Source organism: Canis lupus, chromosome 13 (genome assembly GCF_003254725.2).
Source record: "Canis lupus dingo isolate Sandy chromosome 13, ASM325472v2, whole genome shotgun sequence".
NCBI classification, from domain to species: Eukaryota; Metazoa; Chordata; class Mammalia; order Carnivora; family Canidae; genus Canis; species Canis lupus.
Genome location: NC_064255.1, coordinates 61,966,597 through 61,993,162, shown reverse-complemented (window position 1 = coordinate 61,993,162; position 26,566 = coordinate 61,966,597). Strand labels below are relative to the sequence as shown.

At 37.0% G+C, this 26,566-nt stretch overlaps 1 protein-coding gene across 4 annotated transcripts in view; it reads left to right on the top strand.

Moving 5' to 3' along the window:
• The window catches only part of ADAMTS3 (ADAM metallopeptidase with thrombospondin type 1 motif 3), a 261,134-nt gene that overhangs the window by 32,770 nt on the left and 201,798 nt on the right, over positions 1 to 26,566 (top strand). The window contains exon 2 of one of the 4 annotated variants that reach the window (XM_035719966.2): positions 23,412 to 23,454. The exons of the other annotated variants lie outside the window; for them this stretch is intronic. The gene's annotated coding sequence lies outside the window, so the exon portion shown is untranslated. The remainder of the gene's footprint in view (positions 1 to 23,411; positions 23,455 to 26,566) is intronic. 4 annotated transcript variants of the gene reach the window in all.

Genomic DNA, 26,566 nt, shown 5'->3' with positions numbered 1-26,566 from the left:
AGATTGCCAATGAGTACAACTTACTCATTGCTCTATACCTATTGGTGATGATCTCTTAGGCCCATTAGCATTTTGTTCAGCCTTATGACATAGTGATAGTCATTTCCAGATTTCCATTACTGCTTCCACTGGTTCGTACAGGCCCAGGGATCTAAAATTAGGAAATTGTTGACTGTAATCTTTCTGAGATTCATTTAAGGATTGCTGTTCTATGACTCTATATAAGTTTTTATGCATTCCTGGTCAAGAAAGAAATCAAAGCATCATACTTGACCATTACTCATAAATCATGGTCTGGGGTGGAAGTTGCGTGTATGAGTGTCGCTTTTCCAAATGTTGAGATATGGCTACTTTCTACTAATGTTTTTCTACTTACTTTTTAAGAATTAATTTTTTAAAAAAGATTTATTTATTCATGAGAGACCGAGAGAGAGACAGAGACAGAGACAGAGAAACAGAGACATAGGCAGAGGGAGAAGCAGGGTCACTGCAGGGAGCCCCGATGTGGGACTCCATCCCGGATTCCGGGATCACACCCTGAGCCAAAGGCAGATGCTCAGAGCCACTCAGGCATCCCTAAGGATTAATTTTTAATCCACTATGACAAAGTCTTGCATTCTTGAAGGCTCTAAGGAACTCAAATATTACAACCCAGGCTATTACAGTTTTGGGAGATGTTTCACCTTGACTCCCAATAAAATGTGGAAATAAGAGTAATATGCATATACACATACATCTATAAATGTGTGTGTGTGTGTTGTGTGTGTATATATATCTCCACTCTATTGGTGTAGACTTTCCCTGGAAGAACTCCTCACATGTTACATTTGAGGAATATGCAGCGGAAGTGGAGAATCATCGTTCTCCTCAAGAGGCCTCTAAGCTTAGCAGGCACCAGCTTCTCCTAGACAGCTTCTTAAAACAGATCGCTAGGTGCTGCCTCAGTTTCTGATTTAGTAGTTGGTAGAGGGGCCTGATGGAAGTATGCATTTCTAAGTTTTCAGTTAGTGCCAGACTCCATAACACAACTGTTTCTTGTTTGTGCACAATGATACTGGTTACTGGTTCTTCCCAGCTGACCTGCTTCTCTGGTAAGGAATTTTAACTTCTTCTTCTTCTTATTTTTAATCATAGTACTGCCTTGGCCCTTGCCCACTGCCCAGTCATAATCCCAGCCAGTTTGACTCAGGACAGGTCAGTCCCAGTTCCAGATTGGAGGAACTGTACACAGCTACAACTTCCTGTCTTGGTCCTCTTGCCTGGGGGCTCTATGTCCTTTGGAAGCACCAGTGAATGCCATCCCCAGGCCATATTCTGGCAGAATAAAGAAACTGTATGAGTATGGACAAGCCACTTAATATGTCTGACCTTTGGATTTCTTCTTTTATTCCTGTAAAGATTTCCTAATGGTAGGTGGAACTCTAAAGTGGCTACTTGTAAGTTATTCAGCAGCCAATAGTCATAAGAAATGCTTGTGAGGTTCTGAAGTCACTTTGCTTTCAAGAACTGGGGGGTGGGGGTATGCCATGAAGCAACACAGAGGCCTTAAGATCTTCAACTGTCCTGTGCTTTAACAGTCTGGGACCATGTCTCTCCTCGGTTTCCATGAGTCAACTGTGTCCTCTGTCCATACACCAGCTATACCAGCTCTGTGCTTTACCCACCCTCTTCTGTATCTACACTTTCGACTTAGATGATCTCATCTGATTTTATGGCTTTAAATATCATCTATACAGTGATGGCTCCATATGCATACCTGACCTCTCCTCTGCATTCCGGGCTTGTCTGTATATCCTGCTGCCTATTCAGCATCTCAGTTGGATGCCTATAGCCATCTTAGATTTAAAAAGACTAAAGATCAATACTTGATAGCTATGCATGCCTGCATGTTTTTCTCCAGAAAGTCTGGGCAACTATTTCTTAGGCCAAAAACCTGGGCTTATGTTGGATTCCTTTTCTTTCCTCATCTCTCCCAAAAAAAAAATCCATAGTCTTAAGATTTTTCTATAAAATATGTTCTGAATCTGCTTATTAAATCTTCAGTGCTACAACTTTGGTTAGTATAGTGACCTCCTAACTGGTCTTTTTGTTCTATTTTGCCCCTCTTCACTCTTTATATAGGAGCTGAAGTGAACCTACTAAATTTGATGAACGTTGCTTAAAAGCCTTTAGTTACTTCCCCTTAAAATTTGAACTTATTACCATAACATTTAAGACCCCATGTTAGTAGTTTCAGTAATCATTGTGTACTGTAATCATCTAAAGAGCCTAAAAGAAAATATAGATACCTAGACACCAAGCCCAGAGATACAGATTCATCAACTCTGGTGTAAGATAAGTAAATTAAATGCTGGTTCAGATGATTCTAATATGCAGCTGGGTTGGAGAATCACTGTTCTTTCTAAGGGGTCTCTAACCACAGTGGGCATGGGATTCTTAGGGAGGACTTGTCAGAATACAGATTTCTGGGTGCCACCTGTGGTTTCTGACTCAGTAGGTCTGCATAGGAGCCTGACAGTTTGCTTTCTTAACAAGTTCCCAGGTGACACTACGCTTTGAGAACCAGTGTTCTATAAAAATCTAATCTCAGAATACTTCTTGATAGTCCCTTGTTCACTGTATTTCAGCCACACTGGTCTTCATTTTGTTTTTTTAAACAATCTAAATTTTCCTCATCTCTGGCCTTTTGAAATGCTGCTTTTTTTTTTTTCAAGCTCAGAATATTCTATCCTTTTCATCATTTTGAATGTTAACTTAAATTCCATATCCTCAAAAAAGGATTTTCCTGGCCATATTTTAGCTAAAACAGCAGCCTTAGTCACTCTACAGTCTATCAGTGTTCTAAATCTTATTTGTATCCATTATTGACACTTCAAACTTATCTTTTTTTAAAAAAATATATGTTATTTATTTTTCTACTTATTTAGAGAGCATGAGGGGAGAGACGGAGGGAGAGAGAGACAGAGAATCCCAAGCAGACTCCTTGCTAAGCACAGAGCCCAACATGGGGTTCAATCCACAAGCCAGAGATCATGACCTGAGCTGAAATCAAGAGTTGGACTCTCTACCAACTGAGCCATCCAGTAGCCCCATGTCTCAAATTTATCTTGAATTTATTTTGTACATTTATTGTTGAGAGGGCAAAGGTTTCTTTACTGAGGATAGAAACACTTTCCTCTGGGTCTTTAACAATGCTTGGTACACAGTATGTGCTCAAAAAAAATCAATATTGATAGAGTGAATGGTATAAATATCGGAATGGGGAATTGAATACCATTTTTGAAAGGCGAATTATAGATATTTCTTTAATGTGTTTAGAATTCCCTTTGTGTAACTTTCGCAAATGAAGAGAATGCTATGAACTTCAAAGTTTAAGAATCCTAAGATTTCATATAAATCAACTCTACCCTTCTGAACAGTATTTTAGTGCCGTGGTTTTCATAACTAAGCTTTTTTTTCCCCTGCTCTCATTTTCTCTCTCCTCTTCTTTTACGTATAAACTAGTGAAGAGGCAACATCATCCTGACCCAAACCCACACATAAATTTATAGTAGAAGTATAATATGTCTCTTAAATTAATTTACTCCTGTTAAGCAACAGGAATAGACACAAGTCAGCATGGCAACTTGTTGCTTTAAAAAAGATATAATTTTTAAAAAGACATTATGAAAATATTATTCTTTGGATAAATTCCTTGGAAGAAAACAAAATATGCTCATATACTGACTTTCCAGGCAATGCTGTTACTATAGCAACCTGTAGTTCTCCTTTTTGTGTGCTGGTCACACATAGATTATCTCTTTAATGCCTTTTTCCCCTGTGCTGAACTAGAAACTCCACGAGCGTTGGAACTGTGTCTGTAATGCTTCCTCCTGTTATCCATAAAACCAGGCACCATTCCTGATATATAGTAGGTGTACAGTAAGTATCTGATGACTTCTCGAATGAATGAGAAGAGGGAAGGTAAGTTCCATGGCTCTATGATCTGCTTACTGTCACCTTCCAGGGTTCACGAACCTTAATGGGTTAAGTGCATCCTCTGTGTAGAATCTCTCTCTGTCCTTCCCCTTTGGTACCCAGAACTCTGCTTTGTAACTTTTCATTTCTTTTTGTGGTTTCTCCTTGATGGAATGTTATAAAGATTCTCAAGCCAAGTACAAAAAGCCACACCTCTTCAGTTTCTTGGATGGTTTGACTTCTTTCAGGCAAGTACTAGTTTTTCCAATTTTTGTCTCTTGGTAACTCCCAGGACTATATTCCTGTGAGTGAATTCTCTTTCTTTGTGCTTCTTAGGAGGGAACAAATAGATCTATTGATATCTGGCTAACTCATTCATTCATTCAATAAGTATTTATTGAGCATTAACTGTGTGCTATGTACTTTCAGTGCTAGAGATGCAACAAGAAGCAGAAGCAGGCAGGTACTTGCTCCCCTTGGAGTTTATCTTAGGTAGAATGGGAAATAGAGACATTATTTTTTAAAGCCACCCAACTGAGGAAATAAAGAGAGAAAGGAAAGGGACACTGTTTTATGAAGAAGGTCATAAAGTCATCAGACCCAGGCTAGGGGTCAGGGAAGGTTTCCCAGAAATGGTAAATAAGCTGAATTTTAAAACATGAATAGGAATTCCCTAGATCGGATGCTCGATGGGCACATTTTATGAAGTAAGAAGATAAGGAGACTGAGGGGGCAGATTATCAGAGTTGGTGGAGATGAACTTTGACTTTCAGAAGAAAACTGATCTGTCACAGTAGTCTTTCTGAGCTACCATAGATGTTTTATCGTAATACTAATATTAGTTAAAGTCTCTGAGCACTGACTCTGTGTGCCAGGTGTAGATCTGTCCTTTATAGGAATTATCTTAATCCTGACAACGGTTCCTGTTAATGGATTAGGAGTCCAGAGAAATGTCTTGCTCTTGTCTCATGGCAGACCTGAATACCTGCATTCAGAACCTTCGATTGTTACCTAATCCTGGTTCCCAGTGGATATTCTTAATATTTATATACACACACATAATTTTATATACACACTTATCATTAGTATATTTTGATGTTGCAGATTGAATCTAGGCATTTGAAATCAAGCAACTTAACTGTGAAAAAGTTCCTAGATGGGATAGATGAGTACTAGTAATTACTAAATGGCACTGAGCTGTTTCCTATCAAATTTGGGTGCCAGGGGATCCCTGGGTGGCTCAGCAGTTTAGTGCCTGCCTTCAGCCCAGGGCGTGAGCCTGGAGTCCCGGGATCGAGTCCCACATCAGGCTCCTTGCTTGGAGCCTGCTTCTCCCTCTGCCTGTGTCTCTGCCTCTCTCTCTCTCTCTCTCTCTGTCTCTCATGAAAAAATAAATAACAAATCTAAAAAAAAAAAAATTTGGGTGCCAAACCACAGCAGGTGAGCGAATTCATTAGGGCAAGTGAAAATCTGCGTCCAGCCTTATCCTCTACCACTAAAGCTGCTCATCTCCATTCACAGTAGCTGCTTATAGCTTTAAATAGCATGTCCCGGACTCTTTCTGCCAACTCTTCTCAAGCCAGCCAGGGTTACCGTGGGGCCAGGGTTGCATGGACGATGCGGTCTGTGCGAGGCCAGGGAAGGGGTTAGTGAATTGGCCAGCTGCCTGGGCACTGGTGTAGGGAAGCCATGGAGCAGTGCAGCAATTTCCTGCTTGGGGTGAAGCCCTAGAAGACTGGTGCTGGCTAAGCCCAGACTCTTAAATTCTTTCATGATAACTCACTGACCCCCTCCTGCACCCCCATGTTTCTCTTAGGGGGGAATGGTTTGTGCTCTTCACAAGTACATGGGGATGATTTAGGGGGATTAAAAAGTCACCGGCAATCCCTGGGTGGCTCAGCGGTTTGGCACCTGCCTCTGGCCCAGGGCGTGATCCTGGAGCCCCGGGACTGAGTCCCACGTCGGGCTCCCCGCGTGGGGCCTGCTTCTCCTCTGCCTGTGTCTCTGCCTCGAGAATTCATGAGAGACACACAGAGCGAGGCAGAGACACAGGCAGAGGGAGAAGCAGGCTCCATGCAGGGACCCCGATGTGGGACTAGATCCCGGGACCCCAGGATCACGCCCTGGGCCAGAGGCAGGCGCCAAACCGCTGAGCCACCCAGGGATCCCAAATGAAATCTTAAAAAAAAAAAAAAAAAAAAGTCGCCTACACAGCACTCCCAGCTCAGAGTCATTTTGCCTGTAATTTATACTAACAGTATCCTGGAGAATAGCATACTCTCTAGCTATGAGTTTTTAGCATAGATTACACCACATTTGGAGCTGAGCAAACCTGCTCCTGAAGAACAGTGAGAGGATGGCAGGAAGGACAAGTGAGGGGTCCTGTGACCATGAAGTACATGTTAGGGAGGCCGTGAAGGCTGGAGCAATGCATGGGAAAATAGACCGTCAGGAAGGACATGAAGACAAGAAAAAGGCCACATATTTTCTGTTCTTCACAGTTTTACTTAAGTCTGTTCTTGACTTGGCCCATTTCCCTTTCTTTGCAGAGTGAGGGCAAAAGAAAGTCAGAAAACTTATTCCTCCAACTTGCTTAAGTGTCCGTTCTATCAAGGTGATTGAACTATTCCACACTTAAGTAGAGTTGATAGCTAACCCTCTTTTTTTCTTTCTTTCTTTCTTTCTTTCTTTCTTTCTTTCTTTCTTTCTTTCTTTCTTTCTTTTTCTTTTTTCTTTTTCTTTTTTTTTTTTTTTTTTTTTTTTGCTAACCCTCTTTTATAAATTACCCTAATTGTCTCAGCAGTGGCTTGGTTTTTTCTTTCAAGTTCAGATGCCTCTCTAATAATTGGTGGAGTTTCAGGGAGAAATTTGAGGAGAGGGGTTTTTCCTAAGTTATTTTGGGGTGGTGGAGCACTTCTTGGTGGAAGGAACATCTGGTCACTGCTTACTGGTGGGTCTTCCATCTGAGGGCTTGTCTGGCATGCAGTGTCCTTCCTCAGTGAAATGGGATCTCTCAAAGGAGAGGCATTTACTCTAACTAAATAGGTTGGGGTTCTAAGACTCTCTCTGAGCAGATACCCTTTCCTGGGTGGCCCACCCTGGAGTTGTGAGCGTGCCTAACAGGGCTATACAAAGGTCTGTGTGTTCTCCCACGGTTTTAGTCATAGTGCTACTGGGTCCTTGGCTGTTGTAGAATCATTCCCGTGGTTTTATAGGTGAGGGAATGGATGCCCAGAGAAGTTGAGTGATGAAATCATTGTCACATATTTCTGATTAGCAGCAGAGAAAGAACTGGAATCCAGGTCTCACAACTCCTGTCTCCAGTGTTTTCTCCATCTAGCACCTGGTTATGAATCCAGAGTACTTCCGTGAGGTCTTAGAGCAGTTTCCCATTCTGTCCAATTCTATTTTTTTCCCTTCTCCTTAGCTGACTCAAATGCTTGGTTTGGCAATATAAAACAATTATCCATTTCTGTATTTTATTTGGGCTGGCTGCCCTATGCCTCATTCTCATGAAGCATATTAGTAGTTATGTACTTCAGAAAATACATATCGCACTAACAAGATACATTTTGTGTAATAACAGTGAAGATAGCACACTGGCTAAGTGCATAGACTCTTCAGCAGTGTGACTTCAGTGTAACTTTACCACTTTTAGGCACGAAACCTCTTGAGTCTCATTTCCGTATCAATAAAATGGTGATAAAAATAAATAATTTAATTATCATAAAACGTGTTTCATGGGTTGTTGTGAGCAATAAATAATCCACATAAGCACTTTGTACAGTGTCTGGGACATAATAAGTATTCAATAAAGTTAATTATTCTTTTTAAATATGCTTAGTTTTTGATGGTTTATATAGCATTGTTGTTGCCTCAGTTTTAAAAATCGTAGATATTTTTCAGCATGTACTCATTTATAAAGAGTCAGTGTTATTTTCACAGACAGAATTACAAATCTGTGACAATTCTGAGGGTCAAATGTGTATAGGTGCATGAACATGGTCCTGCCTTCTTTCCACCTGTCCTCCTCCCTTCCCATTCTTCCTCATTTTCTCTTTTTGTTGCAGCCTCTCCCTTTCACTGGCTTCTAAAAGGACTTGAGCCAGTCCTGAAAGGACTAGTACATGTCATATATTAGGATAATGCCAGCTAAGTCATTAGCTTTCCTTAGAAAGATCAGAACAAAGGCCATGCGAAGGAAGCTTAAGGGAATCTTTTCAAGTATTTAAACTGAACAAAATTAAACACTTAGGAAATAAAGATTGGTCTAAAGTGATTGGCCATTGAAGCTTAAAAGGAAATACATTAGGTTATATTGTTTTCGCTTCCTGACCTTGGAAAGCAAGATACATTAAATTGTTATTTTTTCCAATTAGGGCTAACCTCAAACTGTAACAATTGTAGGCCCTACTGGTATCAATCAAACCTTGATCAATTGTCTGTACTTGAGAGCCAACTCAATATTTGCATTTACAAGTCATATTTTCATGTTATTGTTGTTTTTTAAGATGGCCTTATTATAATCAGGTTACATGGTAAAGATATTGTTCAGATTATGCATGGAAATTACTCAGTGTCCAAATGAGTCATATTTTGAGTGGGCTGCATACTGATATTTTCACTAATTTAAAAAAAAAAAACAGACAATAGGGATGAGTCATGCACTTATTTAAAAAACCTGTTTAAAAGTTTTCCAATCATTATTCATATTTAATCTTAATTAAAATTCAGTGTAATGTGTAGAATTGCTTCACATGTTACCTTACACCTATAGACAATAATTTTTTTTGTAGATTTCATTCTAATCTGATACTGACATTTCCATACAATTTCCTGTCGAGTTTAATTTGTTTTCATAATACTAGAAAACAACATGGTTGTTAAATTTATAGGACAACATTGTCCTTTTTTGCACACAGATAACTTATTTGTATAAACAGTTAAGAATTCTAGAAACTGTTTTTTAGGGAAAAAAAGTTATTACTCTGGGCCTGTGTTACCTTTATAAAGTCGTAGAAAAATTGTCTCAAAGTTCATTGGAGGTAGAATTTTTTTTCTTTTGATGCATGTGCCAAATGTGTATTGAATATACACTCTGCTTACATTTTTCTTCTTTTCTGTAATTCAATTTTTAGAATAGTCAAGTCTTTACTCTTTGCTGTATGAGAGATTATTGGGTAATGCCCAAGACTCCTATGAAGTTAACAGGTTATTAAATTCAGGCATTATTAGTTTCTTTCATTTGTTTTGATATAAGAGCCCCATCTGAAAATGTAAGAATACATTATTTTCTATATGGTTTAGTTATGATTGGAATTTTGTATTTTTAAAACTTAAAACAATTCTATTTAACAATTGCTAGTGTTGGTAAACTAGCTCACTTTTGTATTCACTCAGCCTTAGGTATTTCTTTCTTCTTCTTCTTTTTTAAGTTTGAAGTTAACATTTTAACTTTTATAATGGTTTTAACCTTTTAAAAATGTTTTAACAGTATTATAATTGTCAGAAATGAAGACTGTTCTTTTTTTGTCGGTTATGATTCATTTCTATACCAGTTTCCCAGAGAGCTATTATACAAGGTGCAATGATTGAATAGAACAGAACCTGTGTGGGGGAGATGTAAAAGATCAATTTGATAAGTATAGTCATCCTGTATTTATTCTAAATTTAGTAATGAGAATGGTCTAATTTCAGAGGATCATTGTTTTCTTACTACAGTACGTGATATGAGTAAGACTTTGTAGGTGACTTGGATACTCTTTCTGGTTTCAGCCTCTGCATCTCAACTAGCCTTAAGTGTTCTTTGAATATGTCCTCAACATGCAAAGGTTCTATCATCTCATGAGTTTGTTCCTAGGACAGTGTAAGGGGTGCTGCTTAACCTGTTCTGAGAGAGAGGAAATTTCATGGGTGTGAAATCTAAGTGGAATGGAGAGAAACTAACTGGATTAAGTTTTGTTTAGTTTATTTGCAGACTAGACCAGGTGTTAAAAAGATCAGAATTTGTGGCGAATATTGAGGATGAAGTTTGGCCCACTACATCTACTCAGAAGGTCAATGGTGGGAGGAAAGGTTTTCAGTCTGTTTTTCCAGTTATGGATTTGTGTGTAGGAGAAAGGATGTTTCCTTTTTGATTGTGAAATGTCCCTTCCTTGGGGTCTTCTTTGATTATATTGGTTCCAGCAATTTAAACTGCCATGTCACTTAAGCTTGGTTTCTATAGAGTCTAACAGTTTTTGCTTGAAATTCTTATGTTCTCTTTCCCTGTATGTTTAAGGGGATATTTATTTATTTATTTATTTATTTATTTATTTATTTATTTATTTTTAAGATTTTATTTATTTATTCATAGAGATGCAGAGAGAGAGAGGCAGAGACAAAGGCAGAGGGAGAAGCAGGCTCCACGCAGAGAGCCTGACGTGGGACTTGATCCAGGGTCTCCAGGATCACGCCCTGGGCTGCAGGCAGCCCTAAACCGCTGCGCCACTGGGGCTGCCCTAAGGGGACATTTAAAGCTGTTTTGAGTAGGGAGTTTTTGGGACATCTCAATAGAAACCTAGGTACCTATTCTGAGTTTATTTCAGAGATGTAGGTAGAACAATGGTATAGTTAGTTAGTCTGGGAACTTGTTGAAGTCATTTTCTTTGCTTACTGAAAGCATTCATTTGTATGTGGTTACTCTGGCTTGATTTTTCTGGTAACTGCTCTTTATTATAGTAATGGAAGTAAATAATTAAAAGCTATGAATAACTTCAATTGAAATAGAGGAAATTATTGAGAAAGAATTTAGGCAATGTACAGTATTTAGGATTCTTTTATGTATAATTTAAGAAATAGTTACTTTTGAGGATGTTTCTTTATAGACTTTGTTTTGGAACAATTATAAGCAAATCTAGCTTTTACGATGATAATAATATAAACTGACATTTATTTAGTACCGATTACATGCCACATTCTCTGTTAAGTATTTTTTATGTAATACGTTTATTTTATTTTTTAAAAGATTTTATTTATTTATTCATGGAAGACACACACACACACACAGAGAGAGAGAGAGAGAGAGAGAGAGAGAGAGAGAGAGAGAGGCAGACACAGGCAGAGGGAGAAGCAGGCTCGACGCAGGGAGCCCGACGTGGGACTTGATCCAGAGTCTCCAGGATCACGCCCTGGGCTGAAGGCGTCGCTAAACCGCTGAGCCACCCGGGCTGCCCATGTAATACATTTAATAACAACCCTGTAAACTAGGTACCAGGTTCTCATTCCCACCATTTTAAACTGATTTCAAAAGATACTTGCTATTTTAAGGTAGTATGAATATTAAAAAAAATAGAAAGGTTGATCTCTATGTACAATTAGGCTCACATAGTTATGGGTATGGCTTATTTGACATAAAGGTTATAAATATTTGGATTAATTTTTAAATGTTAAATAATCTTAATTTGAATTATTTGTTTATTTTATTTTACCATTGAGAGATGACTGTGTGTAAGAAACTAGGTAAAATGTTTTGGGGAGGGTATAGATTGCTTAAATATGGATTTTTGGGGATTTATAGTAGAGCAAGGAATAGTGACTACAGTTTGAATCTGAGCAAAAGTGTAGACAATCTGAGCAGAATCTGGTAGACTGACTGGTTGGATAAGCCCAGGGGAAGCCTACTGCATGAAAATCTGATAAGCCTCCTCCTGAGAGAAAACTTACCTCGTAAAAGAAGAATCAAGCTATTCTGAACTTGACTTGATCTTGGGCATTTAGGGACAGAACAGTTCTGAGCTTAGGATAATAATGTTTGTTCTTCATTTTTTTTATTGCCCTGGCCCTCGATGGATTTATGTCTGAGCTCCATGAAATATAGGAGGACATCTAAATAAAAACTGCAGTGAGAGAAGCCTTGTTCACCAGTGTATAGGAAACACATTTTGGAGTCTCTGAATAATACTTGTGAGTTGTATGGACCTAGAAATCCCATGTCAGCAGGTCCAGGAGTTGGCGACATCTAAGTTATTACTGTTAATGAGACCCATCCATGCCCATGGATGGGTAAGGCCTAGAGACATGGGAGTTATCGAAATAACTGTCAAATTACTAAAAATGAAAGGGAGTTATTGGGAAACAAAGCGAGGGGTGAAGGGGAAAGAGGCAGGTAGGCATTCAGAAGACAGAGGGATAAGAAATGATTACTCCCATGTCCCATTGTAGGGGTCAAGGAAAAGGTCAGGGGGAGTGTCTTAAAGAATATTTAATACTGAAGCATAGAGAGATAAGAAAGAGAGGGAATGCCAGTCTGAACAGAGGAAAATATGGAAGTGAAGACATGGACATGGCAAGTATGGGGAAAGGAGGATAGTACAAACTTTAGTTGGCCTTATCATAGCATATACAAGGAGCATCAGAGTGGCAATAAAGAAGGGTGTCCTGATGGGAATTATATTCAAGAAGCAGTTAAATAGGTTACACGGTGGGGAGTGAATCGGAAGTGAAGGGAAAGTGGTGGGGAGCAGTTTGATGGCTCATGCAATAGCCACAATGTAACAATACAGTACAGTATAATAATAGGTAGTATGATTGGGAAGTAGAGAAGTAGCCCTGGGCATAGTAAAGGGGAAAGATTGCATGACATTATGGAGTAGAATTCCTACCATTTGGCAACTAATTTGGATGGAAAGGGAGGAGGAGGGTATGGATAGGTTGATCACAGATGAGCTGAGAGTTTGGAGAAGGCATGACTGGAGAATATGGAAAACAAGAACAGGAGAATAAAATGCTAGATAGATTCCCCCTAAGACATACTTGTGAACTGTCAATAGGATGTGCAGATGGAGATGTTTAGCAGACAGATAGGGTTTGGGGGAAACTCTGGAGGGAAGGCATGGCCATGTGGGGGTCGGAGGTGTTTGGAAGACTGGGGCATAAAGGAAGTCACTGAAGCCGGAACAGTGGATAGAATAGAGGATGACCAGATAGGAGAGCTGAAGCGTAGAGGCTATATTTTAAGAAGACATTATTTATTTTTCATTAGCAATTTTAGGTTCACAAAACTAGGCAGAAGGTACAGTAATTCTCTGAGTACCCTCTGGCCCTGCATACACAGAGAACACCTATGTTTAGGGAGAAGGAAGAGTAGGAACCAGAGGGAGAGACAGAAAGAAGTGGCTGAGCAAAGAACACAAAACTCAGAGGTTAGAATGTTTATGGAAAAAAAAAAAAAAAAGAATGTTTATGGAAACTAAAGGATTTACATTTAGGGTCAAGTTTAAATCAGTGAAAAACATTAAATCACACAATACTTTTTGTTTCAGGTGCTCTTGTTAATTCAAATGCCAAAATAGTTTTCCTAGGAAGATATTCTTATAGAATCCACTTATGAAGTGGTTATGACTCAAGTATTGGTATCAATGAAATTATGGCTTATTCACACCTGAATTGGCTAGATGATATTTCAGAGCTTCTGTCTTAAAAATGTAAATAAAATATTTCTCCCAACTCTTCTTTTTTCTCAGATATTAGGAAATCATTCAAATTTTCTTTGACTCATCTTCCTCATGTTAAATATGGCCATACCCGTTTTCTATAGTTGCCTTGAAAGATATCTTAGAAAAGTAAAGTGAAAATAACTCAGTTTTTCAGTCCAAGAGTTACTGGTGGGAGATTTTAACTGCTTATCTATTTTAACTCTCCGCCTCGGCCTACTTAGAGGCTTCTTCAAAACCATTAGCATGAATGAGTCATTGCTGAGATACAAAATAGAAGCTAACACCAGAAGTTCTTAGTAGTAGTAGTAGTACAGAGGAGATTTAGAGGATAAATGGAAGTATATTTATATAGAGAGACCTTTATATTTATGTGTATTTTATAATGTGCATATTGCAGTGCATAGATGTACTTTTTGAATTGGGCATGTAACTGTGTATTATTAGGCATGGTGAATGATTTCGTGCATTTCCATGTTGTGTTATTTGTGTGTACTCTAAGCTAAAAATCACATACCTGATGTGAAAGGGCATATATGACTAAAAAATCAGCATAAGTACATGGGCATAAATGAATTTATTTATATTACCGGAGATGGGCAGTAAAGTATTTGACATGCAGGTCTGAAGAGACAAAAGCATTTAAATTTGTATTGGGCACTAATAACAAGAGATGTCAAGTCCTTAGGTAGAAAATGGACAAAGTGCTTGTAGAGTTTCATGTTGGCCTAGTAGAATAAATGCAAGAGTGGGTTTTGATTTTCTATCACCCTAAAAGGGTTTTATATAAAGAGCAAGTGCTGGGATTTTATAGTGGTTTAACTACTCATTGAGAAATAGTGCCCTACAAATAATGGAACATAAAAAGGTGTATTCTCAGCATATTTCAGTCTTACTGGTAGTGGTTTTGGTTGGTGGCAAGAGAAAATTATTATATGTTACTTATATATATTATAATATATTTTTATAATAATATAATTATAATCAATTATATATAATTGTATTATAATCAATATTAATTAGTTAACATGAAGAACAATGAAATGTACTAGTGGTATATTAGGTGACTCACAAAAATTGAAGAAAAGCCTAAGCAGCCAAGCTTCAAGAGGGCAGGAACTAGGACAACTCAAGGGCTCTCAGTCAAAATCTATTTCTTGGGAAATTGGGATAGTTGGGTTTTAACTGTCACTGTTGTGTATGGCCTTTCTCTAGATTCAGATTCTTAGAAGTGAAATTCCAATTCAGTCATCTTGAGTTGGGTTCCCCTTTGAAAGACTGAGTGGTGACTAAGTGGTCTTCTAGAGCCATGTAGACTGTGGAGGAGTTGCTCTCCATAGAGGCATGAGGTATGGTTACCACAGGAAGGGAACAGAGATGATAGATAGACAGGCAAACACAAGAAGGTTGCCATAGGCAGTGATGGCACTTTGTAGTTCTTTCAAAGAAGTGAAAATATGGGCTTGCATAGTCTCTGAAATGAAGTCTGAATTTATATATACATGCATATGCAGATATATACACTCACACATACATATTCTATACAGTCCTTTGGATGATCTCTGCCACTTTTCCCCTCATTTCCCTTAATTGACATATTGAGTGATATTCTACAGGCTGCTTTTCTTTTCTCAAAGAGAAAATTTAAAGAAATACAAGTGGTTCCCAAAGACACATTATTTTGGGATATAATTTATAAGAAGTGTTGAGGTCAGCCTAATACGGAAAATCACTTTTTGGTTATTAATGAAGGCAGTTTGTTTTCTTAGGCACATCATTTTGTTTGAGTAGAAGTTGCACAGACTCATGTGAATAGTCTTATCCACCAGTAGGAGATTTGCCTGCTGAAATAAACTTCTCCTTTTGGTGTACTATTTGATTTCTGACTCAGGACGTGATTTTCTGTAATTAAAAACATGTACAAAAAAAAAAAACATGTACAAGTGCTGTCAATAAAAATCTAAAGCATGACACATTTGTGAATAGATGGTTTTAGATACATTCTCGTTATACTTTAGTAATGGGAAGAAATGCCTCATTGTGGTTCACACACTAGAGACAAAATAGTTTAAAAAAGTCTTCTGAAGTCATTTATAGATCTTTCAAGTTCCAGATCAGTGTTTCTCAAACTTCATTTGGCATGAGTGTCACCTGGGGTGACTGCTAAAAATGCAGATGTGTGGGTTGTCTTCCAGAGATTTTGATTTGGTAGGTCAATAGGGGCTCAAGATTTTAGTTTTATCAAATATCCCAGATGATTATGACGCAAGTAGTCTCTGGACCACACTCTGAAAAATCCCGTTCTAGGTGATTTCATATTAGCTTATGAATAGTGTCAAAAAATGAAGAATTATGTATAATTAGTTCAAAGTTTTGGAATTCAGTTATTGTAATATTGTCCATTCAGACTATTTACTCTTGACACTTCTACTGAAGTGACTAAGGATTCTGTTATCACTGAAAATATTAGGTAACTTTATATGGAAGTTAATGAGAAAGCTTATAAGTGTATTCTACATTCTTGACTAACATTTTAGTTTTAGATGCATCTTATATATTAATAGCACATTTTTTATATGAGAGTATTCTAGGGTGAGTTAGAATGTTTTGTTTTTTCCTTATTTTTCTTTGGAATAAACCAGTATTCTCTGATAAATACAGTATAGTAGGTGCACCAAGGCTGTGGTTATATCTCATATTCCCTTGAAAGTTGTCTTTTCATGCATGTATTTTTTTCTCCTGAAAAGAGTGCTTTTTTCCCCAGGATTTTCTAGTAAAACCCTTTTTGTCACATCTATTTCTCTCAACTTCACATGGTTTGAATTGTAATGTCACTTAAAAAAAAATTAACCATGAATGAAACTAACACTATTGGTGATACAATAGGAAGGACGCCAGGAAGCCCAGTTTCAGTTGCCAAAGATACTGAGGGTTGCGTAAAAAGTGATAGGGAGCAGTTAAACCAGGATGGAACACACGCAACAATCAGAAACAGATTGCCTACTTTTGAGCAAAATTATAAATATTGCCAGCCTCAGCAGATAGTAGCCGGTTGAGAAGACAGAAGATGTGTTTTACTACAGGTAATGTGGGGGGAAAACTGATTAAATCCTATCTTTTTAGTTATGCCTGGACATACATAGTTATAATCATCTGCAGAAGCATCCACTTGCACAAATAGAGGGGCTAGACAGAGAAGGGCCACATAGCTGAAATCTGTATTTTTCGAATTACCACAGCTTTTGAAAGCAGAGGAAAAGCAATCCTAGTAGACTTTTTTCTTATCTTTTGATGAGCCAAGGAAAGATCCTCTAAGCACAAACAATGGTTTGTCTTTAGTGGCTGAATTCAGCAATGCGTGTTTTCATTTTTTTGTTGTTCCAATTATTTAGACAAACTTCTGGCTAATGTTAATATTAGCTGGCCAGTTTTAATGTAAACGGGCATGATTTTTCTAATGATGCTCATTAACCTAGAACAAGAAGAGATGAGATTTTGTTGGAAGACACTTGGTTACAGTTTATATCTTCATGCTGTAGTCCCAGAATCCTTGAATATTTGTAAATCTGATGATGTGATATATTTAAGATTGTAAAAATACACTTTGCTTTAAAAAGTTGAGCTGATATTTTATGGTATTCTTCTGGGCTAATAATTTTGTGAGCTATCTTCTGATAAAATATTTTAATATTTAATATTCAATAATTCAGAGTAAGTAAAAGATTATTTTTATTGTATCTTCAGTTATATAATTTCCATAAAACTATAAGAAATAGATAGTAAAGTGTTTTGTAAGTTCTACAAAAGAGCATGTTTATAGGGGCACCTAAGGTGGCTCAGTGGTTGAGCGTCTGCCTTTGGCTCGGGTTGTGATCCCGGGGTCCTGGGATTGAGTCCCACATTGGGCTCCCTGCAGGGAATCCTGCTTCTCCCTCTGCCTATGTCTCTGCCTCTCTCTGTGTGTCTCTCGTAAATAAATAAATAAAAATATTTAATAATAAAAAAAGAGTATGTTTAGAGGTACATTCAGTGGAACAGAAGTAGTGACCGTGAAACTAGAAAGTAAGGTGCTAATTCTACTACATGCTGAGAACTTGTGTATTCTACATTTTTAGTCATGACTCAAGATTTCTGGATTGTTTGATACTATTAATATACTTATTTCCAGAGTATTGGTTTCTATGGTGTTAAGTGATAGGATAAAATACATTTCCATTGGTCCTTAGGATAAAATGTTTCCAACAACTTTTTCTTCCTTCCATTTTAAATGTGTGAATTATACTGGGAAGAAAGCTTCAGTTATTTGGTTCATGCATTTAACCTCTAATAACTTCCATTTAGACAAGCAGAGTGTATTTTGAATTCAAGGCTCTGACAGCCACCAAAGGTAAAAAGCTGGGATGACACCAGAAAGAAATTACTGGCTATCCGAGATTGTTCCAGTACAAAGTGTATAAAGGGGGAAAGTCCCTTTAAGTTTTGAGCTCTCAAAATATGGGATAAAAATGGATGATTTTCACTAATGTGTGGTTGAGTGTTTATTGTTAGACCAGGTTATATCTCAGGTGTGTTTAAGTTGAAGTGTATGGAATAATAATTACCATCTTCAGAAACCAAGTGGGAGAAAAGTTTGCAGGAGGACAGAGGCCCAAATGAGGGGGGGAGGTCCAAGGGCTCCCACTTGTCCACATTTCAGCTTTAAAGAACCTTCCTCACTAGGTTTAATATCTTCCTTCTTAGAAATGCCAATGGAATTGAAAGTGATTAGGGCTGGTGTACCGCCCAAAAGAAAACCAACTACCTCTGACATTAAGCAGCGTTGGTCTTGGGCTGGAACAGCGGAGTCTGATCATGGTGGTAGCAATGCCAATGCTGGGAGGGGCAGGCCCTTTTGTGTCCCTACACAGAGGGATGCTTGCGAGGATGGATATCCAATGGGAGAAACATTCTCCAGACTGAGAAGGTTGGAAGGGATCAGTCTGATGCTCGTACTGTCTTTATGAACTTGAAGAAAGGTGAGATCTGAATGCCATGGTCATGATAATCCACAAGATGGAGTTATTTTACACTGGTAGAACATTTCCAGAATGAACACTTGTGCGAACAATGCTGCTTTCAGCAAGATAAAGTCCGAAGTAAGAATGCCTGGTTTATGACATTCAAGGACATGGCTAGAAAACTACAAAAAAGCTACTGCTTTGATGACCTCTTAATCATTCCAGATTTTATCAGTTCATCTTGCCAAGCATGTATGTTGAAAATTTTCTCTGTAAGATTAAGTGTGCTCCTTTCTCATCCAGGTTTGTAGGAGGTACAACTGGACTTTAGGGGAAAGCCTAATGAATTCTTTTTACAAAATCATTACTCATTTCAAAAGATTAAATGGAAGAAATGAAAAAAATAAAACCTTCCCCATTATAGTCATCTTCTATTCCCAGCATTGAGATGATGATTGGCATGCAGTAGGTGCATAATATGTTTGTAGGTGAACAAGATTGCTTGCATAGGAAGAGCTAGAACAGAAATAGTGCTATATTAAGCTAGGAAATAATGTGCTAATCTGTCTCTAAAATCCTCCCTGTTTAGTAGATCTGATTTATGCTTCTACTTTTTTTCTTTTTACTGTGCTGAAATATACATTCCAGAGAAAAGCCCTTTCCCCCAAATTGTAATGTTCCCAAAGTCTGAGTTGGCAACACACCTAATGGATATAGGTTGTTGTGGGAAAGGTGTTTTTCTTTTTCTTTTTCTTTTTTTTTTTTTAGTTTTTCCTGCAGGTGATTAAGAAATTATACTGAAATGAGTAGGTGTGATTGAATATTTCTTTATTTATTTCTTTGGAATGTCATTGACTCGCACATTGTAGCCTTGACTTTGTATTTCTACAAAACAAGGTTTTAAAGCTGTTTGACAAATAATTTCCCTTCTCTTTTACTTCCCTATTTGTAATAAAAGGTAGTGAATGTCACCTGCATTCTTTCCAGGCACATAAATAGCAACATATAAAGTGTAAGCTTACTAATAATGTAAATGTAGCTTTGAGTAATGAACTGTATAACTTTTCTGGCTCTAATAATGAGTATAGAAATTATGGACTCATACACAAAATGCAAGAGATTTATTTATTTACAGTTATTTATATTTTTTCTCCATTTGGAATGTGGCCAAGAAAATAGATAAGCGAATGGTCAGAGTTTTTACAAATCAAAATTTATAAACTCATCAGAATTCTTATTGATGATAGTGCTTATTTAGATTATTAAACTTTTTTAGCAGAATAGAGCTCTTTATTAAATAGAAGTTGACTTCATAGTGGTATTTTTGTTGTATATGTAAAGGGAGAAAGTGAAAAAAACTGAATATGTAGGGAAAGGGATTATTAATAAGATTCACTGCCTGGTGTAAGACAGTACACTCCTAGTGAATCTGGAACTCTGGAGATGGTTACCTGGGGAAGAGGGACAGAAATGAACATCTGTATCCCTTAGTCATAGCTATTAAATTTTCGCTTTGCTGGTTGCTCCTGTGACTCTCCACTTCACTCTCATCTAGTGATTTGTTTTTGGCTCTAAGCCACTTCTTAAGAAGGCCATTGATTCTTGTGATGGAGTGAGATTACTTGCTGCCAATGTAAGGACCTATTTTTTTTAATTTAAATTCAATTAGCCAACATATAGTACATCATCAGTTTTAGATGTGGTGTTCAGTAACTTACCAGTTGTGTATAACATCCAGTGTGCATCACATCATGTGCTCTCCTTAATGCCCATCACTCAATTACCATCCCCTTACCCTCCTCCCCTTCAGCAACCCTTAGTTTGTTTCCCAGAGTTAGGAGTCTCTCATGGTTTGTCTCCCTCTCTGATTTCTTCCCATTCAGTTTTCCCTTCCTTCCCCTATGATCCTCTGCACTGTTTCTTATATTCCGCATATGAGTGAAACCATATGATAATTGTCTTTATCTGATTGACTTATTTTGCTCAGCATAATACCCTCCAGTTCCATCCATGTCGATGTAAATGGTAGATATTCTTCTTTTCTGATGGCTGAGTAGTATTCCACTGTGTATCAAGACCACATCATCTTTATCCATTCATCTGTCGATGGACATCTCAGGTCCTTCCATAGTTTGGCTGTTGTGAACATTTCTGCTATAAACATTGGGGTGCAGGTGTCTCTTTGGATCAGTACATTTGTATCTTTGGGGTAAATCCCTAGTAGTGATTGTTCGGTCATAGGGTAGCTCTATTCTTAACTTCTTATGGAACCTCCACGCTATTTTCCAGAGTGGCTGTATTAGCTTGCATTCCCACCAACAGTGCAAGAGGGTTTAGCTTTCTCCACATCCTCGCCAACATTTGTTGTTTCTTGTCTTGTTAGTTTTAGCCATTCTGACTGGTGTGAGGTGGTATCTCATTGTGGTTTTGATTTGTATTTCCCTGATGACAAGTGGTGTTGAGCATTTTTTCATGTGTCTGTTAGCCATTTGTAGGTCTTCTTTGGAGATATGTCTGCTCATGTCTTCTGCCCATTTCTTGGCTGGATTATTTGTTTTTTTGGTGTTGAGTTTGATAAGTTCTTTATAGATCTTAACCACTAGCATAGCGACCTATTTTTGCACCACTATCTTTTTTTCCTTCTTAAGGAAGAAGAAAATCCATGTTAGCTTTTTCCCTTCCTTTACTGTCTGCTGTTTGCTTTTCTGAACATTGAGCCAATATAAATCTGTTAATGTACATATTTACAATGAATCATTTTTTGTGTGAAAAAGATAATCTTAGAGTTGACATACCTTTTATAAAGAACTTCAAGCCTCTAGACCAACCTCTATCTGGCTTAGAGTAGGTACTTTGCTTCCTCTTTTGTGACTTTGGGAAAATTTCAACCCCTCAGTATCATTTTTTTTTTTAATTCTCATCTATAAAATAAAAGTGGTGAGTGTAGATGTGATCTTCCCTAAAATAAGCTCTTAGATCCAGATAAGGATGAGTATAGTTTTCATTAAATCTAGCCAACGGACAATCGGTAACTTATTGAGCATTTATTATTTACAAGGCTCTGTTCCTCCCTCCCACCTTTTTAAGCTAATGATGCTGAAGGGGAATAAGGATGTGATAGAGCACATGAGACGTGAAAAGCATCAGAGTAGGGGCAAAGCATTCCATCCAAGCTGGCACACCAGCAATTCTAAGCAGCACATCGACCATCAGATGCCTAGATTCTTCCCTCAAATTATGAACTTGACACTCTTTGTTCTTAAACTCTTTCTTCCATCTGGTATTTCAGAAAAGAGACTTTTTTCCCTCCTACTTTTGATTCAGCCTTTTGGTATCAGATATCTGCCTATTTGAAAATTTAGTTTTTCTTCACTTTGGTCCTCTTGATGCTCTCTAAAAAAATACATGCCCAAAGCCCTGTGTTTATTAGTACTAGAAGAGGCTACAGATTAGTATTAGAAGAGGTTCATGCTGCAGAGACTTGTTGGAGAGCTAGATTGTTAGTTGTCTTTATGAAATAGACATAGAACATGTGAATTCAAAACATATTATTTACAAATGGTAGCTAGATAGGCATCTCTGTACTGGACTAAGCAGATATATAAGTAGAGTGTATGAATATCAAAATGTGGTAGTTTAACTTGGTTGGTTTCAATACCTACCATGATGATGAAGGTAAGTATTAGGTTTTGAGGTAAATTAGAACTGGGTAAAGCCTGGCTTTGCCATCTAGAAACTTTGTTACATTGGGAAAATTTAATTGATTTCTGTAGGTCATAGTTTCCTCAGTTATAAAGTAGAAATAATATTTACTCTAGGGTGTTTTTCATCTGGCTTAAATTAGATAGCGTGTAAATCTCTTACATATACAGTGCTTTCATGAAGGTAGATATATAGTTGTTGCTTCTGTTAGAATTTTAGAAAATATTAAAAAGTGTAAATTTGGTCAGAATTAGCAAATATATCTCCAGAGAGAAAAGAAAAGAAAAATTAGAGGTTAAATATTAGAGTAACTTAAAAAAGGGAAAGTAAGGAAGAGAATTAGCAGAAAGATATTCCTTGAATGATTTTATTGTGAACATATTTCCCCAATGATCTTTAACAAAATCAATAACCTGTTAAACCAGAACACAAATAATTATGTTTGAAGGTGATTCAGGCAAAAAGGTACTAATATTTCATAATAGAATACACATAAAATTGATTTATTATCTATAATCCCTGATCTCAAGTTTTTAAGATTTATATCAGATCTGAAATCACTACTTGATAAGGGACTCTAAACTACAGAAAATTTTTAGTGTAAGCCCTTTGTGAAAGAATTACTGTAATCAACATATCTGTAGAGGTTCAAGGAATAGAATAACAGATTTGGAAACAAAATCTGCAACAGCAGTGTATTGGATGATGTGGAGAAATTCTAGAAGACTGCATTTCTTTAAACTACAGATCTTGTTCCCCGGTTTTAGTGTTTGTTGTCATGAAAATAATCACAAACCCGCATGCCTGAGGCTTAATGAAAACCTGGTGGCTGCAGAAATAATCAGAAGTATAACATGTACATTTCTCTTTTTAACCCATTTCATCTAACTTAACATTTTACAAAGTACTTTCAGGAAGTCTTTGAGCATTCCAATCCCATGCAGATACTCAGTTTTTTAAAAAAATTTTTGTTATGTGGGAAATAGATAAAAGAAGGAGAAAGAATTGGAAGGAAATGACATTTATAATCTAGCATTTTTCAAGCTGAAGAGAATTTGAGAGGCCTTCTACTTTTAGAAATTGATTCTCTAGCAGCCATTTGGCTCTCTTTTGTTGCTTGAGCATCTTTTAGGTGCCCACCTTCAAGCAGAGCTGTAATCAGAATAATAGCAATAACCCTCGCCACCACTTTTTGCACGCTTTGTGCATTATAGGAATGGTGATATCTTCACCATCAGCAGCAAGTCCTAGCTTTTCCTAATACAATTTGTGGGCCTTACAGATTTGTGTGAGGAGCCTTGGAGATCCACCTCATTTCTGCTAAGGTAAGTATAGAAATTCAAGGGAATTGAATTTTCCTGGACTCATCTCTGGTCTGGTGTAGGAATGTAGAGCAGATGCAGTGACTCAAATGTAACTCCATCTGTGCCTTAATGAGATTCAGACACACTCATCTGTCTTTTGTTCTTCTGCTTTAAGCCTGTCCTACTCAGGCAGTATTCTGGTAGGACAGAGGGTCTGTCTTTTGAGTTTTGAAAAGGTAAAGGTAGTTGTTTGTTTAATGAATGATATTGAAAAAATTACATGTATGTATAATTTTTAATATGCGTACATTCTTTAGAAAGGATGTCAATAGCTTTTAGGACATCACTGCAAGAATTTCACACAGAAGGGAAAACAAGGCTAGTACCCTTGTATATAATAACATGCATTATAATTTAGTGATTTAGTGTTAGGTTTCTAAAGATTTATTCTTAAAAAAAATATTTATTCTTTTGCTTTTCTTTCTTACACATTACTGTAATTCCAGTGTGTTTAAGGGAGGAGAATAGGATTGGTTTAGACTGGATGTGGAAGGGGAGAAGGAGCCTAGGTTATTTTAGAATAGGAATGTGGCAGATAAATGCTGTATTAATGGGATTTGGGTATCCCTGTCCCCTCCCCTTTTGTGCAAATCATTATATTCTCGTTCAGTGAGGTGGATGCTTTAGGTATTGTAAACCTCTCTGAAAACCACTGTTAGCAACAAATTTGTTCTGTGCCTGACATCAGGGTTAAGCAAATGTGTTCTATGTCTACCTTGGAGACACATGAAGGGTGTGCTTCCTGGAATTCATTGTTAAGGGACTGTTATTCTTCTGAGAAGAAGAGAAATGAGAGAGGGAGAGGCTTACCACAAACAGAAATGAAACTAAAACTAAATGCTGACAGTGTTATGTAATCATGGAGCCATCACCACAGTCATGATAGAGAAAATGTTTCCTCATGTTAACCGTCAGTACTCTTCTTCCACCTCCAGCAACCACTGACCTGTTTTTTTTTTTTTTTGCTATAATTTTGCCTCTTCTAGAATTTTATACAAATGAAATCATACTAGATATTTTGTGCGTGTGAGTTTGGGTTCTTTCAATTATCATCTTGAGATTCAGCCAGGCTATTCCTGAATCCATAATTTGTGTATTTTTACTGCAGAATACTATTCCACTGTATAGATACATCAAAATTTGTTTATCCATTCACCACTTAAAAGACATTTGGATTCTTTGAATTTTTTGGCTATTACAAATAAGGCTGCTGTGGACGTTAGGGTAGAAGTCTTTGTATAGACAGGTTTTCTTTTCAGTTAAGTAAATATTTAGGAATAAAATTGTTGGATCATCTAATAAGTGTATATCTAACATCATAAAAAACCGCCAAACCATTTTATGAACTGGCTTCACCACTTTTCTTTGCTCATAGCAAAGTAAGAGAGTTCCAGTTCCTCTACATCCTTGCCAACATTAGGTAATGTCAATCTTTTAAATTTTAGCTATTCTTGTGAGTGTATAGGGATATCTCATTAAGTTTTTTTTTAAAGATTTTTAATTTATTTATTACACATACACACACACACACAGAGTGAGAGAGACAGAGAGAAGAGAGAGAAACAGGCAGAGGGAGAAGCAGGCTCCATGCAGGGAGCCCAACGTGGGACTCGATCCCAGGTCTCCAGGATCATGCCCTGGGCAGAAGGCGGTGCTAAGCCGCTAAGCCACCGGGGCTGCCCCTCATTAAGCTTTTGATTATTTTTATTGCTGTAATGACTGTGATGATGCTGAGGATTTAATCCATAAGTGTACTTGTCATTATATATCTTCTAATATGATTTGACTGCAAATCTTAATGCCAGTTTTAAAAAAAGAGGTCTTTTTGAATTTAAGAAATATTTTATATTCTGGATACAAATATTGCATTTTCTTCTGTCTGTAGATAGCCTTTTCATTTACTTAGTTTTTTCAAAAGAGCAGAAGTTTTTCATCTTGCTGTATGTTTTATTGATATTTTCTTTTATATTTATGCTTTTGGTGTCTTATTTAAGAAATCCTTGACAAACTCAAAATACTTTGTGTCCTAGAAATTTTTGGAGCTTTAGTCTGCATACTAATCTATTTAGACAGGTTTCTCCCACTTTATTATTTTTTGCAAAATAGTTTCAGCTACCCACATTATGTGTGATTTTAATTTTGTAATTGTTTTGACAAGCATAATTTCTTGGACAACTTTGTAGTTAGCCTTAACTTCTGGCCAAGTTTGTTTTATATATATATATATATATATATATATATATATATATATATATATATAATGTATGGTTGTAAATTCATACACTTATCACATTGAATGTGTTACTGTATACAAAACTCTTAATGCTTTATTCTCAAATGCTGGGTTGAAAAATATTTTGAAAGCCTTTTAAAGTATGTATCTTTATAAAGTAATATTCAGGATGATGATGGAAATTGTTTATATTGTTATGATAAAAATGACAGTATAATGTTACTCAATGTATTTAATGGTTTATTTGCAGAGGGAGAGAGGAGGAAGGTTCTCATACCATTCTTCCCTTTAAAATTTTGTTTATTGGCTCTATAAAAAAATTAATATTTCAGGTAGTATATACTTTTTCATTATCTTTTAAAGGATGATCCTGTGTCTTAAATAGTTTGTGACACATAATTAAAAAAAATAGGAACAGAAGCCTGCCTTTCTGTATAGAATTTAAAGTAATCACATCTATTTCTATAAAAAAAATGCTGTTTGGATTTTTTTTTGAAGATTTGTATATTTGCATTTTTTTTGAAGATTTGTATATTTAATTTAGGGAGAGAGAGAGAGAGAAAGTGCATGAGGAAGGGGCGAGTGGAGGGAGAGAATCCCAAGCAGATTCCCTGCTGAGTGTAGAGCCCAATTTGGGGCTCAATCTCACCAATATGAGATGATGACCTGAGCGGAAATCAAGATTCTGATGCTTAACTGACTGAGCCAGGTGCCCTGTTGCTTGGATTTTGTTAGGAATTATATTGAAGTATATAAAAATTTGTAGGAAATTGCCATCTTTACTATGTTGAATCTTCAATCTATGATCACAGTGTGTCTTTCCATTTATTTAGATTTTTA